General features: G+C 33.2%; 1 long non-coding RNA gene across 3 annotated transcripts in view; it reads right to left on the bottom strand.

The window, feature by feature from the left end:
• The window catches only part of LOC117121126, a 40605-nt gene that overhangs the window by 7780 nt on the left and 13454 nt on the right, over positions 1-19371 (bottom strand). The window contains exons 3-4 of one of the 3 annotated variants that reach the window (XR_004447496.1): positions 15022-15140; positions 772-879 (exon numbers count right to left, since the gene is read on the bottom strand). This is a non-coding gene — a long non-coding RNA (uncharacterized LOC117121126). Of the gene's footprint in view, positions 1-771; positions 880-13928; positions 14134-15021; positions 15141-19371 lie in introns of those variants that run through there. The other 2 variants (XR_004447502.1, XR_004447493.1) reach the window with 2 other exon arrangements.

Raw genomic sequence — 19371 nt, 5'->3', positions numbered from 1 at the left:
TCTTACAATCTCATCTTATCTCATGGCTCACATACAAAGCAATTTGGGTTGCCCTTCATAATATGCATTCATGTTAAACAACGTACACAAAAATCAAATAACTCCTGTGAAAACTTTATCTGAACCAGGATAAAAATTCAAACTCAAATTAAAGTTGAAAGATCGGTTGTGTAAGCATTTCAAGGTCATGTATGCCACAAATTTTTTAGATTATTAAATATATTAATGTATAAGGTAGACATGAGCGAAAATAGTGGATAATAATGATTCATTATAATGCTTATAACGTGTTTTAATCTTGATGGCAACGACCATTTGATATGAGCGTTGTTGAATTCATTGTCAAGGACAAACGAGGAGCCTTCTTTCTCCTTATGATTTATTAGATAATAAATTACTTAATGTCCGTCTCATTAATGAGAAGATATAAAAGCGATTAAATGACTTATTTACATTACAATACAATAATTGCATAAATGAAACATTTCACCATGACATTCATCATCAATCATTATCATCCATATTATCTCCCCTTATTTGTATTTAAAATTTTAAAGTTTTGCATAATTTTTTACAAGTAATCACTGTTATTAATCTAATTCTCACATTTTGTCTACTTCAAAAGTTAATGTATGCATATTGCATTCATTTTAATCTACACCATATTTCTTCAGGTTGTCTGTCAGACAAGTTCAGACTCAATAGACAATATTTAATCAGACTTGATGGGGTAAAATAAAGATAAAGGTAAGAGAAAAGCCTGTAACTCACAGCGTCATTGTGCTGAATTGCATATGGGCGTGGTCCGAGACTACCTAGCGGCCGTAAAGAGGTGCTTCATGGTAGATACATGCTCACATCATTCCACAATGAGTGGGGCTGAAATGAACCATAGCATCGGGGTAACCACCTACTCTAAAAAAAGATGCAATGCATTCATTAAAGTGCACACAAGTCAGATAAGTACACTGAACCTCACGTTTTTAAGTCTTTTTCTGAGAGGACTTGGTTCAGTACCAACCACACCCTGGACGTAAAGTGACTCTAACTAGCATCAATGTTAAAGCCGTAGTTACCGGCGCCCCTGTCTTACCACTTGGCCATTTGACTTGCCAAACATTGTCTATCTGGCCTAAAACAAGCATACACTGCCAGAAAGTCTCATCAAACATCTCCTGAGTCTGACAAAAACTTTTATGGGTGCATATGGGGTGTTGGGAAGGACGGCTGAGGAGGATGCAAATGGTGCGATCGCACCCCCTTCCCCCTAAATTGTAATAAGAAAATAATTCTTGTATTGTATTGTTGATATGAACATAGTACTGGTAAGATTTTTAAGGTATGAGAGACTGAGAGTGTAATTTCCAGTCAGATAGTGGTCCATGTTCTAGAAGTTTTCTCCCCTGAACCCCAACCATGTTGGGGCTGAGGTGGTGTTAACTCTCAAACACCCCCTACTGCCAGATCCTGCATCCGCCCCAGGAGGGGGTGCATTTGAGCACATCTCATATAATTGTATTTGTAGTTACTCAGAAAATACTACACGGGTATACTAAACATACTGCCAGTATGTAATGAAACTACCGCAGGAGTACAGTAGTTATAGGAGGATCATAGATGCAATTTATAACATATCCCATTAACCCATTTATTTTTGTTCTACATCTTGTGGTAAACTCTCAGTAGTGGTACTCATGTTTTTTTATGATTTGCGCTACAAGAAGTTGTGTGCCAAATTCTAGTGGAAGCATCTTATTTATGAATAGGCTCCATTCAGTCTCCTCTCCCAACCAGCTAACAGAAACATAATATGAAATCTTGTCTTGATTGCGAGCCAAACCAGTTGGGATAAACTGTCATATTTTTTACTAACCTGTAATGTGACCAAATTCTATTTTTTTCCAGTGCATGAAAATAGAATTTGGTTATATAACAGTAGCAAATTTAGATACCTATTCTTTACTACTGTTATGTAATTCTATTTTAGTGCACTGGATAAACCATCATGGAATCAATGTTATTTATTATTGTCATTAGACATAGTTGCTGTGATGGGAAGGTGCCTACTGAACCACAAACTACCGTTCAAGTGAATGGACTGTGGCGTGTTGTTTGTCCCCCGGCGGGTTTACCTCATCCCACCACCATCAACGTACATCCTGCACTCTGACAAGCTAACACACGCTTGTTATTACACTGCACATGCGCCACATAAACCAACACATTAGGGTACCAATGTGTTGACAGAGATCCTTCATGTCAAAGTATGATTTAAATTATTCTATTATGTCGTTAACCAACACATGCTCGTCAAGCTAAAAGCCTCTGTTGGGATGTGCTGGGAAAACATCGCAACAGCAACCACTAGCACCAAAAACTTGTACTCAAATGCAATTCTAAATTGCCTGTATCCGGAATTTTTAAAGGACTGATGAAATTACCGTTGAAATGTGAAAATTATAATAGAATCATATCCTAAATCCTATCTTAGAAACTCTTATATCCTATCGTAACAACTAAACTTGGCAAGATTTCATTAAATAGGAATTCTTTAGGTCCCTTCACCAGAAAAGCCTATTAATATAATATATGAAGTAAATAATTCTAATACAGAGACAATCTTTAAACTAATATGCAACCACTGTACCAAACACTACAGTACAGTAGACTTTAATTAAGAAATAGTTTTGAAAAAAAACCACTTAAGATTTCCAAAAATTCTGGATTGGTCTGGCAAATAAGGATTTTTCAGATTGATAAACCGAATGTAGAGAAATTTCAGAGCCTGAATTAATATTATTTGCAAGAATTATTTAATATAAGTAGATATAAATGTCATTACAAACCCAAATTAATACGAAGTATGAAACCATGAAACATATGCTACTTTTAGTCACTAATTTGTTGCCTAAATGGCCTATAATAAAAGGCTTTCAAGGCGCGCGGTACCTCCTCCATCGCGAGTAATTCAACATGACAGAACAGGCGTCAATAAAGGAGGAAACACTCCAGAATTAAAAGGCAAGAATCCTCGGAGGGGTATCTGCGATACAAGAACACTATTTCAAAATACTTACCACGATTGGTAGCCTAATTTCAATACCTATTCACAATTGAAGACAAAATACTCTAACACAAGCTTACTACCCATAGAAACTAATGACTGAACAGTGGCAGATCCAAGACTTTGAAACATAGAGGGGGGGGGGAGGGGCTGAGAGAGGGACTTTCATAAGCAAGATAGAGTGTCCACCTACCTAAGTCACACCATGTGTGGTAAGAAAAATTTTAATTACGGCACCTCTAGATGACCAGAAATGGCACTATCAATTTTCTCTAAATCTCCATTTTTTAAACTAATTTTGAAAAATTTATTGGGAGGGGGGAGGGAGGCCGGCTGTCTTCCCCTTTGAATCCACCACTGTTGATTCTACCTGTAAACAACTTACAGATTCAGATACTATATATAGAATTCAGAAAGGTGCAATTTTGAGGAAAATTTAATGCTTGCAAGTTTCATGGCACAAAGTCCCTACCTTTAGAAAAGTCAAAGAAATGCAAATTAATCGTAGTATTGATAAATTATAGAATGCCTCTATTTCTGTTTTCCCATACTTTTTATGAAATATATCATATATAATTCATTATTATATCAATGTATCTCTGCCTGTTCCAAAGCCTGGTTCACATCAATCATAATACCAATTATATAGATCACCTGAACAGACACATTCTAGGTCTTGGCAACCCCCCACTATACCCTGTCACTGTGAATTATACATCTAAATAATAAAAGGTCATAGTTTCTGGTAGCTTCACCCCAGATGCAGCTTGTGCCTAGTCACTTAACCAGGGGTCCAAATTATCCCGGAAGTTGTGGGAGTATCTCAGTAATGGGATGATCATCTGCACTTCAGCAACTGGATAAAAATCTCCTGGAAAATAACCATCTCCCGCAAATTCATTAAATCTGCATGTTTTTACTACTGTATTACCCTTTTACTGTCATTTGTCTCAAGGAAGTGCATGTTGGTTGGTATCAAAACAAAATGAGATGTTCTAAAAAAGCTTGTTTAAACCAGTAGGAAAGCCACTGGAAAAAAACGTGTCGAATTTTGCCTAGGAGAGGGCGCCCTATTATTTGAAAAATTGGTGGTGTTTTAAAAAATGTTAATTTATCTAATAACTTACCTAATAAAACAAACAAAATAGTAAAATATGTTTATAAGTAGTTACACAATATAGTTAAGTATTTTTGGTGTATTACACCTGAAATCATAAAGTGTAATTTAATGGAAAATTTGTGATATACGATTTTTACGATTTTGTACCCTAGTAAACCGTTAAATTGACATAAAAAAAAATAAAAATTGAACAGATACGAATAAAAAAAAACCAAAAAAACAGAAACAGATTTTCTGGAAATGACTTCTTCTAAATTGGGATCCCCAGCTTAACTAACATGCAACTATGCAACCCCTAAACCCTGTAGATAACTGGGCCATTAGAGGAAAAGATATAAAAGAATGATAACACATCACATTTGGACAACTACCCTACGATGATGGTTTAAATCAGACATCTAATTATACCTAACATGTCACAGGTTCTGGGGCTTTTCCCCCAGACTACAACTTGAAACGACAAAAACAGACAGGCAGCCTCTAGACCAAGCCATTAAAAACCTGCTGACTGCATAAGCTGCTCTCGGGCAGTGGCCCTGGTATTGAATATCTAGTGAGTTTTCTAGGTTCACAATAGCTGTTAGACATGTGAATAAACACCTGAACTGCAATGGAAGACGATTCATTAATTTGCAACCTTGAGTAATCGTCTAATTTGGATTATTTAAATTTGATATGAACAAGGTTTCAGTCATGACCTTGAATACAGTATGCTGACACTTAGGTATTAAATTACACGTTTAAATTGTGAAGTGTTGTTTTATTTAAATATTTTAATACATACTGGGTTAACCAATTTTAATGTTTTTGATATGCATATTTTTTTGTTTGTGTCCAACTTTTTATCCATTTTAAATAATTTTAATATTTTACAGTGTGTACAACCAATGCAGTTTTTCTTTGGATGAATAAAGATTACTTTGACTTTGAATTAAATTTTGGAACAAAATAACTAATTTTAATGATTCATAATCTAAACAATTCTGTAATAAACCATGCGATTGAGTTGTCTGAATCATAGGGCGTATTCAGAGTAGTGCTTGATTAAACAAGCAAGTGAGTAGGTAAGTTGTAGTATTTTTACATCTTCCTGGCTGTAGGTAGGTATTAAGTAGGTAGGAATGTACATAGAGGAGTAGGCAGGAAGGTAGGTAGAAAAGTAAGGTACTCTAGGTAGGGAGATGTAGGTAAGTAAGTATGCAAGTAAGCAATCAAGCAAACAGCAAACAAACAGCAATCAAGCAAGCCAGCCATAAATATTTCTCAGATGAAACAACAGACTCACTGAATAAATGTATGTTGAATCAATATAGCTTCACTCTTTTTTTATTTGGAGTGTGCATAATATTACATTTTCCCAAGTTAGTTAGTTTTAAAATCTCAGTGTTTCTCGTGACGCAACACTGTAGTACTCTACAAAACAATCAGTCAAGTTACTCATATCAATTGTAAGAACACTATGGCTATGTTCACACAAACACACACGGCGTAAGCCTGGCATTGTGTACGCCTGTGTGTGAACTAGGCAGTGGCGTTACTTACGCCACTCACAACACCACCTCCGTGGCGTTATTAACGCTACCTGCAGACCCCAGATTAGCTAACGCCACGGAGTAACGCCAGTGATGCTTGAGTGATTGGACCTCATTTCAAGAGATTGACCAATCACGATTGCAATAGATTAGTTACTTTGATCTCTTTCCTGTGCTCTCTATAAATGAAATGGTAAAGGTGTTCTTTTTCTATTGCATTTTACTTCATTATAATGTATATGATTTGTTGATTGTGTTTTGTAAGATATTTTAACCTATTCAGACTGTCTATTAAAACCTGCAACACCAACAAATGTTCCACGATGCTAGCTGAAACATCAGAGTAAAATTATTCATTTAAGATACAATAATCCTATAAGTTCACTTCGAACAATTCACAGATTTAAAGTTTTAATGATGCACTGTTAATTTTACTACAGTTAAGAAACCGTACATTATTTAAAACTGAAAACTATTCCCCCATAGGCCTATATTACTACTAGTTTAATGCCAGCATTAATATAGCGAACACCGTTTGTGTGAACACTTTGGAATTTTAATCTGTGGATTAGCTTACGCCGGCGTAAGCTACAGTAGTCTTACGCCATATGTGTGAACATACCCTATGATTACATAATCTGTAGTGGGGGTCTAGGCTTCTCAGCTACACTGATTCCCAATAACATTAACATAAGTGTGGGTATAATACCCTCGCTGAACCAAAGCTACATTTGGACATCTCAACTACAATGACTTACAATGATCGTCTTCTGATTCTCCTGCCAGAGTTGAAATATCACTTGAAAAATTAGCGAATCTAATTCTCTCAAAAGATGTACTACTTAAGTCGCTTACGCACGTAGATGCACCAACATCCATCTTAATTACTTACTTTTTCTTTAGGAATATAACTGAAATAAAAAAAATCATTTAGAATTTTACTTGTCAACTGAGTAATGACGTGTTAGCTATGCCTTCACCATCATTCATTTAAAAGAGTCAAGTCATTATGAGATATCTTGGATTATGCGCTCAGAACCTCAAGCTAAATATCACATCTGGAAGGCATTATATCTAATTAGGCTTCTTTCTTTGCCCTCATTTTGCCTCATGTCAAAGACGTAGGAATGATCATGATGCTATTAAAAACAGGCTACTAGATACAGATAGTGTAACTAGTAATCTCGTCACACGACAATGATTAATTGATTGATTGTGGCCTGTAAAATGTAGCAAACCGTCACAAATACTCAGCGTCTGAGCTAATGAATTAAGAGGTAAGAATCTCAGAAATTCAATGATTGCCAACTGCTAGGCCTTAATATCTCGTCCCAGCATTTGCTCCCTGTTGGCATCCGCTGAAACGCTTCAAAACTCTCATTGCACAGGCTAATCAAATGAGTAGTTTACTGTGGGATTCTTGCTACAGCTAAGTTTTTAAATCCTGATTATTTCACGGCATTGGCTGACCTACTTTCGCTGCCAATTAATTAGCAATTGACGAGCTCTACAGGCTCATTGTGGACTTAATTTGATTTGCGGGTTACATCAGCAAGTACGGCACATCATATTTAAAGATCCGGTTAGCGGCATAAAAACTTGACAAATCTTATGATGGAGATAGTAATACAGGTATATGATCCAATTGAACATGCTTTCATTGATATATGAATACCAAATAAACTTCTTCTTTAAAGTTTTTTCTTTGACACATTTAACCTTGGCAAAAACGACCTTGACACACCTCTTCCCCAGCTAATTACTCAATCAAACACACTGATGCTTCCCACTTTTTTTATTTTCACTTTTCAAGATTGATCCCGATTAATTTCAGAATTCTTTTAACAAAATGCATTAAGCAGATAATATTTTTTAACGGAATAATATATTTATGCATATCCTGAAACCCCAGAAGACTAGGTTCAAATCAAGAGAATGAAGATAGTTTTCTTCAGACATTCCAACATCCGAGCAGTCAAAAGTGGGACACGGCAATGTGGAAAGTGGGATAATTCATTCAAAAGTGAACATAGTCAGACTATGGGGGCGGAGGGAAAAAAAATCTATCTATACAAAAGTTACCATAAATTAAACCTTTATTTCACTTGTTTTTTTAATTCAAATCTTTATTTCACTCGTTTTTTTAAATAACAAATGCAGAAATCAAGGAGGCAAGCTTGATTCCAGTAACTAACTTAATTACAAAACTTAAGATTACAATAATATCTTCATCATAATAATATTAATAACAACAACAGCGATTATCTTGGATATCAACAACTTATTTATGAATGCTCTCACAATGTTCTCATTCAACTTGACTTCAGAAAAATTCAAACTCATTTTGATTCTGTTGTTTTGGACATTCCTGATTTTTGCAAATATTTATTGCTAAGGTAAAGCAGACCAGAGTAGAATTAATTATAATCATCAATATTTTTGCAGATACATGGAGCATCAAACATAGGAGGGAAATTAATAAGATGATAATAAGATGATACGATGGCAATAGCGCAAGTTATTCTTAAATCTTTTATCAAAAAACATCAAGTGATTGAGATAATATTGGGGTTATTAGAGATATGTCGCCTTAGTACGATGAATGCTGAGAAAATACCAAGAATGGAATAAAATACAACCAGAGTCAATCCCAGTACTTATGATGATGAGTCCCAGGGATCTGTCTCCCAATCTTTGTTTTGATTTAATCTGAAATTTTTGAACAATTTTGAAACCATATCTTCTCCAAGTTCAAACATTTTGAGAAGTGGAGTATAAATAATGCTGTGCTTTGATGAGGCTGGCTTATATACCAATAAGGTTTAGTCTTGTAATTAGTATGATTTAGCTCATGGGAACATCACATACTACCGTAAGTCCTGTCAGTATCTTTTAACTGCTTTATATATTCAAATAATAAAATTTTTAATCACTAAGCACGAGCTCAATGGTCTAGTGGTTAATGACACCTGGCTAGTTATCTGGAGGTTGTGTGTTCGATTCCTAACTGAATCACTTGCAAATTTTTCCGCAAGTGTTTGGGAACGTACCAAGTATTCAGTACGATAACATGTCAGGTAGGCAAAATATCACTCCTATGATATTTTCCTGATGTAAACACACATTAAAATAATATTCTAAACAAATTCTTTCATACCCAACACAATCTCATTATTTTAGGTAAAGGCATTGTTTTTAGCGTAAGAAAAATAATCAATGATTTCTTTAAATAGATTTTGAACTAGAACCCTTAGGTTGAACGATCAAGCATCAAGACTACAGTAGCAGCAAAGAAATTCAATCATCAATGTTCGAAAAACTTAATCTGCAAGATAATGTAGCTGTTAACACAGAGTATAACAAAAAACAGGCTCCCAGCTAGGAATTCAGTACACTCCTGAAAATGTTAATACTTTACCTTCTTCAAACAGGTAAACATTAATTTGTGTTTGAATATTACCATCATATGCATATTTAGTACTGTATATAAAAGGTTTCTTTCATTCTTCAAATGCAAAATATTAAACACAGCAATCTCCTAATACAGCAGGCATTCACCCTTGCATACTGTACTCCCTAGGTTATTAGCCCCCTAAGCCACTAAAAATGCTGTAAGTCCTGGTAGGATTTTCTTAATATATATCGGCCTTCTGATAATAAAAGACTTGATAATACTACTGTCAGCTGGAGAGTTAAAAAAAAAAAACTGATGAAATTAGCAAATGATAGAGTAGAAAATCACCGACTATAAGTTACAGTTCCGTGCATCACTTTTCATTTTGCATTATTCACCGATTTTTACCTTTTGCTAATTCAAGAGGAAATGACAATATTGACAAAGAGGAGGAAATTCAAATTGTAAAAATATGTCAAATGAAAACATAAAGACATCAATATCAATGAAAAAAATGATATCTAGTTATTATATTTCATTAAAAATGTCATTTATTAGCAAGTAGCGGAGAATGGCAATTATAGTATAGAGTGACTAAACTTATATTGGGGAAAGGGCTTAATTGAATCTAAAAAAAAAACTCATAGATGGCAGGAAAATAAAAAGGTAGGATGATTAAGAAAGATAATGAAAAGGGAGAAATAAATAATGCAAATCAGATGAATTATTTATAAACAAAGCCTCAGCTTCAATAGCATTCTTTATCCTTGTGCGAAACTTTTTTTATACCTTGTCTAGCGAACCTGCAGCCCGCCAATACTGATGACTTCAAATAAAAATAAAATTTTATTTTTGGCCAATTACCACACCTGCCGCCACGAAAAAATGGAAATTTCAGAAAAAAAAATGTTTTTCTTTATTTTTATTACGCCTTGAAATTTCCAAAAATAGGATATACATATATTTCTTCCTAATCATATAAATTTAAAGCATTTAACCATCCCATTACTACACTGATTACATTCATCAATAAAATTAATTTTTATTTTCTCCTCCATCTGGATGTTTTTGTCAAAACTCTTTGCTAAATCTAGATGCTGGCATCACTCGAGCGTCTGTGAATTACAGGCTGGCCAGTGCACCTTAAACTGCAGGCAAACAATGCAGTGACAGCTAGTTTCATAGACTTGCACACAAGTCACATATTATGTTTTTCTAATTTTAGACAGCGTCACCAACGAGCAAGTTAACTTTGAGACAGAATAAGGGACTTATAAAACACTGCATGCAGGTACCTGGATGCGAAAAGAATGACGTAATCTTATATTTGGATAAATGGCCAGATCAAAATAGGCGATTTCAACCAATCACTATGTTCATATTTTCAGAGTCATGAACGTTTACAGAAACTGAGTCACGTCTCGCATTGACTAGTTAGGCATGGCTAAAAAATAGTCTCCCTAATAAAACAGACCTAAAATATATAGAACAGACCCTAGAACGAGTGAGCAATGGCAAAGATGAATTAAGCTTAGGCTGCATTAGATGGTCCATATTACAAAAATACAGCACAACTTTCCCGGAGGATGGCCTACTAGGCCTATAGAGTCTAGTCTAGTAGTAGAGAGAGGCCTCGTGGGCCTACTTTTAAGTTCTTACTTAATAATACAGTCAATTTTTTAACAATGTTCTACAGTACTCTAAGAGTCTAGGCCTAAATCTGTGTAGCTCTCAGCGGTGAGCAGAGTTATCTGTAAGTTACTATTATGATTATCTGTCCATTACGCCCTTCAGCAGGAAATATTTTTAACTAAATTAATTCAAGTAGGTACGCAAAACGCAGCTGTCTAGCTTAGCTGCCGAGACACCGCACATCTTCAATTTGAAAATTACCAAGATTAATTAATATGCACGAAATAAGCCAATCATGTGACTTATAAAGCCATTCATGCATACGATATCACACATAGAATTTGATGTGTTAAATCATGCATGAATGATCAGGCAGTGTTTGCATAAGCCCTAATCCGACAAAAAAGAAATCGAGTATGAGACGCCAAACAAATTAGGTATGACGCGCACTAAGCGCATTAAAGAGTAAGTAACCCAAAATTAGGGCCTGGAACCCAGGTTACTAGTTTCCCTGCATAGGTTGCTTCTTGTCATCATTTTCAAAGTTAAAATAGGAATTACTTCACGGCTTTTATTTTTGATACAATGCATTTTAATTTACATTTGAAGTCTGACTACCAGCTTCCTTTAATTGGTGCCAAATATTTCCTACTGTAAATTGGCTAATACATTTATTATTAAATGGAAAACCAAAGTTTTATTTTTTGTCCGCCCTCCTCTGACGACCTTTAAAAAAATAAGTTGGCGAAACAAGGTATAAAAGTCTTGCCACCAAAATTCAATTGTTACTGTATTGCTTCTGCCAGGTACAGGGTGGAGGTATGCACTTAATGGACTCACTGACACTCTACAGTAGTTTCTTTGTAATAAAAAAAAATCCACGTAATTAAATGTCCATTTTTGCATATCCCATATTAGTTTATTAGCATTTTAATATATCTGCATTTCAATAAATGCTCATATTACAGGTTCAAAAGTGTTTCATTATAACATTTAATTAAAGGCATATTTTTTAATTTAAAAAAAATGATGTAAATCGATTTGGAAAGATCTGACAAAACAAGTTTAGACATCGATATAGCAATTATTGAACAGATCTAAAACATGAATAACACGTCGAAAAAAAAGGCCAAAAATTTAGATTATGTCGATTTGGGATTGCCAAATGGAATTTCATTCACGATTCTGTTGTAAAAAATTATACACAGTGTAGTGGAGCATTTGTGTTGAGGATTCCAGCACGTTAATCCATCTGAATCTCTTTCCATTATGAAAATGACAACCAAATCCAGTGAACGAGGTGTGAGACAGTCATGTAAGACATTGATGTTCATCGCTACACTACCATTATTAATACATTTATGATAACACTGTACATGAATTAGAATATGAAAGCAAGAATTGACCAATCTACTAATATGCTATCCATTTGGAAATGCCCAAGAAAATATACTATACAAGAAAGCGTGAGTTAGTGCTAGGGAGGGGAGAGAAAGGGAGGGGGAGAGCAACATTGAATGAAGGGATACACAATTGTAGCAATTTAGTTGAGGTAGTCATCTAACATCTAGATGATGATTACACACCTGTGACCCCCTTAAGAGGTGTGTACGATGCTACACTTATAGGTAGATATGAGCTATGGGTACATACTGTACCTACAGTTTACCTCCAGGTAATTGGAATAAAGTTGCATGGTGGATGCAGGTGGAACAAAAAACAGGTTGCCGGTAGATGCAAGGTCCATGGTGGCAGGTAGTTATGAGCATATCCACCAAGGTTGCAAGTGGATGCAGGGTGCACAGGTGGATGAGGCGTATCACCAAGGTTGCAAGTGGATGTACATTGCAGGTGGATGTAGGTTGCAGGTGGTTGAAGATTACAGGTGAAAGCAGATTGAATAGTGAGGTTATTATAATTATATGATTACTTATATAGGTTACATATATGCAGGTTACAGGTCGATCGATATACCACCATAAAACAGAAAGATAATTACAACACACTTTTTAAGAGATAATTATCAAAAACTGTGACTATTGTGATATCCAACCGATAAAAGAACAATTAACACTAATCACATAACAATAGTTACCTTGATCAAGAACAATTAACACTAATAGCATAACAATAGTGACCTTGATCAAGAATTGCTATTCCTCGTTCATTAATGAACATTTTTGTATTGGGATTTGCGAAATCAGTTAAAAGCTTTTGCATTACCCCACTCAGTAAAATGAGTACGCAGGATAAGATGTATTAGCTTGTACTTAGCATGTTTTCATACTCCGCGATGTAGGAGGAAGGCAGACTTCCATTGCGATAGTTTTCAGTATGTTGATTATTTTGATTACTCTGGTGTTTGATAAACTGTTATGAAACTCACCATACCATACAGGCATCACCTGGTGTTAACAATACTCTATTACATACTGTTAACAAAAACACCAATAAAACACTTTAAAGTCAGGCTCCGGAGGAAAAAAAATTTGATATGTTGTAGAACTGATTTTTCTAAGACAGAAAAAAGTAGTTTGATCAAAAACTGAGCAGCGGTGAATGAGATACAGATTTATTAATATTTAAAAACTTGGGGGAAAAAGGGGTAAAAATGGGCAGTTACGCCCCCCCCCAGTTTTTAAATATTCAAACATCTGTATCTCATTCACCGTTCCCCAGTTTTTCGTCAAAAAACTTTTTTCTGTCTTAGAAAAATCAGTTCTACAACATATCAACAATTTTTTCCCTCTGGAGTCTGACTTCAAAAGATTTATTGTACTGTCTATGGTAAAACCTAAATTATTCATATTGAATTATGTTAAAGAATTGAATTGCAATGAAATACAGATCCAAAGAATTTGTTTTTTTGCAGTCTACAATGTTAACCTCCAATAATTATAAATGATTATGATGATGATGATGATATTGATGACAAATGATGACGATGACAACAATACTACAAAATGATGATGATAAAGTACTGTAAAAGAAGAATAATAATGAAACAAAAATATTCCTCATTAACAAAAGATATTCAATCAAAATTGTGTCTAATATAAGATTGAAAAGAATAATCACAAAGATAAACAAAACTTTTAAATAAAAAAAAAATTACAATGAGCAAGTTGGGAAAATATTTTGTATTACTACAGTGAGAAATTAAATGATATCAAAATCAATGGGGATAAAAAATTAAGAGACTGAGGACACTTGAAAAACCTTCAGTTAATGAGAACGGTGCCAAGTCAGTACTACTCTATGTTATTGTTATTTCAATTTTACAGGTAATACCATGCATTTGTACTTATCATATAACAATAGCAGTTACAAGTAATCCACAGGAGACGATAGTCACGTACACGCAACTTGGCTATGGTTGGGCATCTACATACTGTAGTTAATAAAAAATCTATGGTTGTATTAAACCCATTTATTTGCCAGTCCTTTCATTACCAGTTTACACTATTTATAAGGATAACGCAAATAATAGCTAAATATTAAATAATAACCATTGATAATAAAGATGAATAAAGTATAATGCTAATACAGGACAGAATATTATCTTTTTTGCGTGCACACAGTGATAGTTAATAAAAATTGGAAAGATATACAGTATTAAACACATTTGTATGCCATGGCCTCCTTTTAAGTTTGAATTATGTTGTCATAAGCATGACAGTAAAATAAAATAACATCCTAACAACAAAGTTTAAAATAATGAAGCTAAAGTAAAATAATCGGACAATTCAATACCGGTGGAGAAATATGTTCTGTATTAACATGTCCATCTCTGTCAATTACAATATGTTTTTGACTGTTATGTTATAATCATTTGAATAACCTGTGGTCTGATTATTTAGGAGTCAATATATATTTATAAAATTAGTATTAGTACTAGTGTTCAAAGACAGAAAAGAAGGGATAATGGTGATTACAATAAAGACAAGAGTTTATTGATGAATTTCATTTAATATAATATACTATCTGGTTCAGACTCTCAAAACGTATGTCAGGTGCATAAAATCAGATTCAGATTTAATTTTATTTGTCCAATATGGAAATAGCAGTACATTAATAACAGTAGAAAGTGGATGTAGCATGGCAGCTAATAATTCCAAGTGGGTTAAAATACTAAAGATGACCATTAAGTTGTCATTGGAATAGGGATTTAGTTTTGCATTCTCAATTTTCACAGCCCCCACCCACCTCCAGGCCAAGACCAGCCTACACCCAAGGGCAACAATAAGGTATTTTAATCTGTAAGAAACTGTAAACCTACCTGCAGTATGTGGAGAGGTAATGTCCTAGGTGTATTGCTCTTTGGTTAGGGCTATGCATAGCCTATTGCTGTGTGTTAGCAGTTGTATCAACATATTGCCCAACTGGTTTTCTTCAAGTCTAAAAATACAAAAATATACATGTCTGCCATTAAATCACAACGTTACACTATATACAGAACAATATAAATTTTATTAACAAAAGAATAAAAAATACAAAAATATGTTATTAGTAAGCAAGGGTTCCAAGTTTGCCGCACCTCAAAATAGTCTCATGGAAATCGGAACGTCCTCTCGCGCTCCTGCAAGCAAGCGAGAATCTCCCTGAAATTAACCCATTTACAGCAAATTAATTAATATTTGCATGTTTTAACTGCCTTATTACCAATTGTCTCATGGCAGTCTGTGTTGGTGAGTATGTGTAGAAAAATAAAATTTGATGTGTTAAGATAGCTCATTTAACCAATTCTGCTGGACGTCCTTAATGTTAGAGTTACAAAATTTTTAACAATGAAACTGTGTATTTGCATAACTGAAAAATTTGTCAATTATATGGAATGAATTGTCCAACACATAATTAGACTATCTGGAGTCTAAAATATTTCACAAATTATCTAAACTTCTTGAGAAATTTAGTAATTTTGAGAATATAATTGTGACCGGATTAATTTAATGGATATTAGCCAAGTAGTTTTTTGAAAAAACAGATTTCAAAGATTTGCAAATCAGTTTAAGAAAAAATAATTTTAATACACTTTATTGTTAGACTTAGTGATTGATACTTGGCAAAATTGTTCTTAGTGATATCTTCATTTTAAAATCAGAATTGGTGAAGAATTAGATTCCAGACATTTTGGCTGCTGGCGTGGAATTTGAAATGCTGACAAATGTAACGGTTTCAAATCAGAGAATGTCACAGTAATTTTGTGAATATTCTATACTGCTCAACAGTTGCTCATTATTTAAGTTTCTATTCGGTATAATAAACAGCTTCAATTATTAGCTAAAAATTGATTTATGTTACATACAGTAGTTGAAAAATGAAACATAGGCTATTTTCTATGCTTAATAAAACTTAACATAAGCACTCATATTAAAATCATATAATGATGTCAATAATTATCTCATAAAACTTTTTAATTGACATCAATCATAACAGACTTATACATGACAATATGGATATTAAACAGGTGATAGCTTGATTAATGCCTTTTAAAATGTAAGCAGGAATTAAAAGGTAATAAAAAAAAATTAAAAATCAATATGATACACTTGTAATACAGTATGTAAATAAACATGGGTATTAATACAATTTTTTTGATTATTTTTTTCTCATAAATATGATACTGTCACCTATTAAGCTATTAAATTTTAGATTTTTGGTCTTCTTTTTCAAAAATTTGATGTGGTCAGGATGTTTTATATTTGTAACAAGTAAATATTAACAAAACTGAACAAAAAAAAACAAAAAAACCCAGAAAAAACAAGGCACCAGTAAATATATTTTAGGCCCCACATTTAAATTTAAACATCAAATCACAAGAAATGATCCAGAAACAAGTAAGCAGAAATCACTGAAATTACAGTTCAACACTGTGTGTCTAGCTGAAACAGCCCGGCAGCGCCTCACTTCATCTGAATTTTAAGCATGGCCCCTTGCAATACCCATTTACTTGCATCCAGGAAATTGAAGGCAAAATGTGGCAGGGTCAGGGTTAGGGTCACTGTATATGTAACTACAAGGACAATGCCATCACTCGCTAAATAATAGTGTTCGTTTACTTTGTGTCTATAGTATAAATAGTAAAGTTAGATTAGATTGATAGAGATTCCAGGAGACTTCATGAAAACCTCCAAAATAAATGATGCATACAATGATGATATACAAATGGAAAATTAACTGTGTGTGTGTGAAAACAAGTTGATTATATTGTGAAATAAGTTAGGTAATAAATGTTGTCATTGATATTGCCTATTTAACTCAATATTTCAGCTTTAATTAATATTCATAAACTCTTTCACAAGTCTCTAGGGAAATCTCCCCATCCACCCATAGGCCACTCTTCTGTGATGTCGCGCTTAATTTACTTCTATTTACAGTACGTGCAAGTACGGCTACAAGGCTATATAAGTGCAATTCACCAAGAAAGGTTTCACTTTATATTTTTTATTTTGCTAAAGCCAAATATCACTTTGGATTGTTTGCTGGTACATTGCTATTCAAAGTAAAATACATGATTGACATAATACAAACACTATCTACTAATTCTGTCTCTTATACACATCTAGATGTGTATAAGAGACAGGTGTTGGTGAGTATGTGTAGAAAAGTGATAAACTAATAACTTTCTTTTTTTTAATTTGTCATGATGGAACTAGAAGGAAATTATCATGAAAGAAGAAGAGAAACTATATCAAAGTTTAAAGTTTGATAAAGTAATGCCAGATTATCACAGTAACAAAACAAAGATAATATAAAGATTATCAGTATATGTTCCACCAACTCAACCACAAAAAAAAATCAAGATTTATACAGACAAAGGGGATAATATATAGCCATAAAATTACCACTATAGCCATATCATGATTATGCAAGACGGCCATTTCCATATATACCGTATGAAATATGCTTTGTTGGAATAAGTTACTAATCAATACGGTCAGTTAAGCGTTACATAAAGATGAATGGAGCCGAGATTTCAGGCATTATTACACAAATTTTAAAATTCGGTAAGCCTTGATGGAGCTCAGGAAAACGCTATTAGAAAATGTGGAATTATAGAGGGATTAGGAATTGTGGAATTGTGCGGCATTGTAAGTCAAGGTTAAAATTCTTATGAATGTTAATACAAAACTATATGGTTAAGTTATTGGGCCACATATTTTGATGGCTATTATTTTCTCCTTTCCTAATCTCAACTCAATGTTTCATACTCCTGTCAACATGCTTTTGTCGGTGACGATCAAATGAAAATATGTTATGACAAAACACATAGTATCATTAAAGCTAACTTTAAAATCGGAAAAAAATTTAATCAAAATTTAATATATCAAATAAATAGAAAAAAATAATTAATTTTTAATTAGATACAGATAAAGACAAAACAAATGAGGCATAGTGTGACAAAATGGCTATGTTATAGCAAAAATTTAAATTCAAGTTATTGGTATTTTCTAATACTTAAGTATGTGATCTTCCAAATAAGGGGTCATTCATTGAAATTGGACATTTCAAGCCTAAGTTACTGAAAAGTAAAAGTACAGCACTCTTGTAGTCAAGATAAACATGCTTTTTCATAATTGCCTTCCAAAGTTATTAGTGCATACATTGTTTATTAGAATTAACTATCAAAATAACATTAAATAAATGATTTGTTAACCACTTCCAGAACTAATACTTTGGGATAACATTAAACTGTTGATCTATAGTGAAAAAAAAAAAAAAATTAGATTTTGAGGCAATTTTCTTAAAGCTCCCTTATTTTACAGCTCATTTACCAGTTCGCCACAACATGCCTCAAATTTTGTAGTTTTGCCGATTGACAAGTTTTTTTCTGTAAAAGTAGTCAATTTAAAGGTTCATAACAATAGAAATAATATTTAAATGCATGATTACTGATGAGGAAAATGTTCTATTTCTTAATATTTAATTGTAAGCAAATAATTTATTCATGTACACAAAGTGAATAATTTAAATATTCATGTAATTAAAACTAAACAGTTATTTGTTTTTGTTTATTTTTATCGAAACTACAGTAAAATGATACTCATATATTGTTGTTATTATCCTAAATGTAGTTCTTGGTTGCAAAACATATTACGAGTAAACTTTCTGTGATATGACTTCTGGGTGTATAATACTGAGAAACTTATTTAATTAAAAACAATCACATGTCCAAAAAATGGCGATGCTGTCAGGTTGTTTTTGTGTATTAAGCACAGGAAATTCTGTCACCAAAAACTGATAGAATGACCTCAGTGTCTTCAAAATTTGACAGAAGTATTATAAAGGTTAATGATTATTCATTCATTCATTCTTTATTTAGCCTTTTATAAAAATCACATTACAATTTGCACATACTGTAAAATAAAACTAAAAAAAAAAATTTAAAAAAAATTCACAATTATAGAATAAAACTGAAAATTTAAGGAGGCAAGGATTAACAAAAGTAATTAAAATCGCTGTAACTCACAAGCTAGTTAATCCCTCCTTAGTGAAATATAATATTGAATATATAATATATAATAATAATTTATAATACTTAGGAAGAAAAACAGAAGAAATTAGAAATTAATCATTATTGCAAAACGAAAAAATTGAATTTAAAATTATAAGATTAAAAAGGGGAAAG

The sequence above is a fragment of the Anneissia japonica genome, unplaced genomic scaffold (assembly GCF_011630105.1).
Source record: "Anneissia japonica isolate Jap-2015-1 unplaced genomic scaffold, ASM1163010v1 scaffold287957_len1322810_cov207, whole genome shotgun sequence".
Lineage (NCBI taxonomy): Eukaryota > Metazoa > Echinodermata > Crinoidea > Comatulida > Comatulidae > Anneissia > Anneissia japonica.
This window is presented reverse-complemented; position numbering and strand designations above follow the sequence as displayed.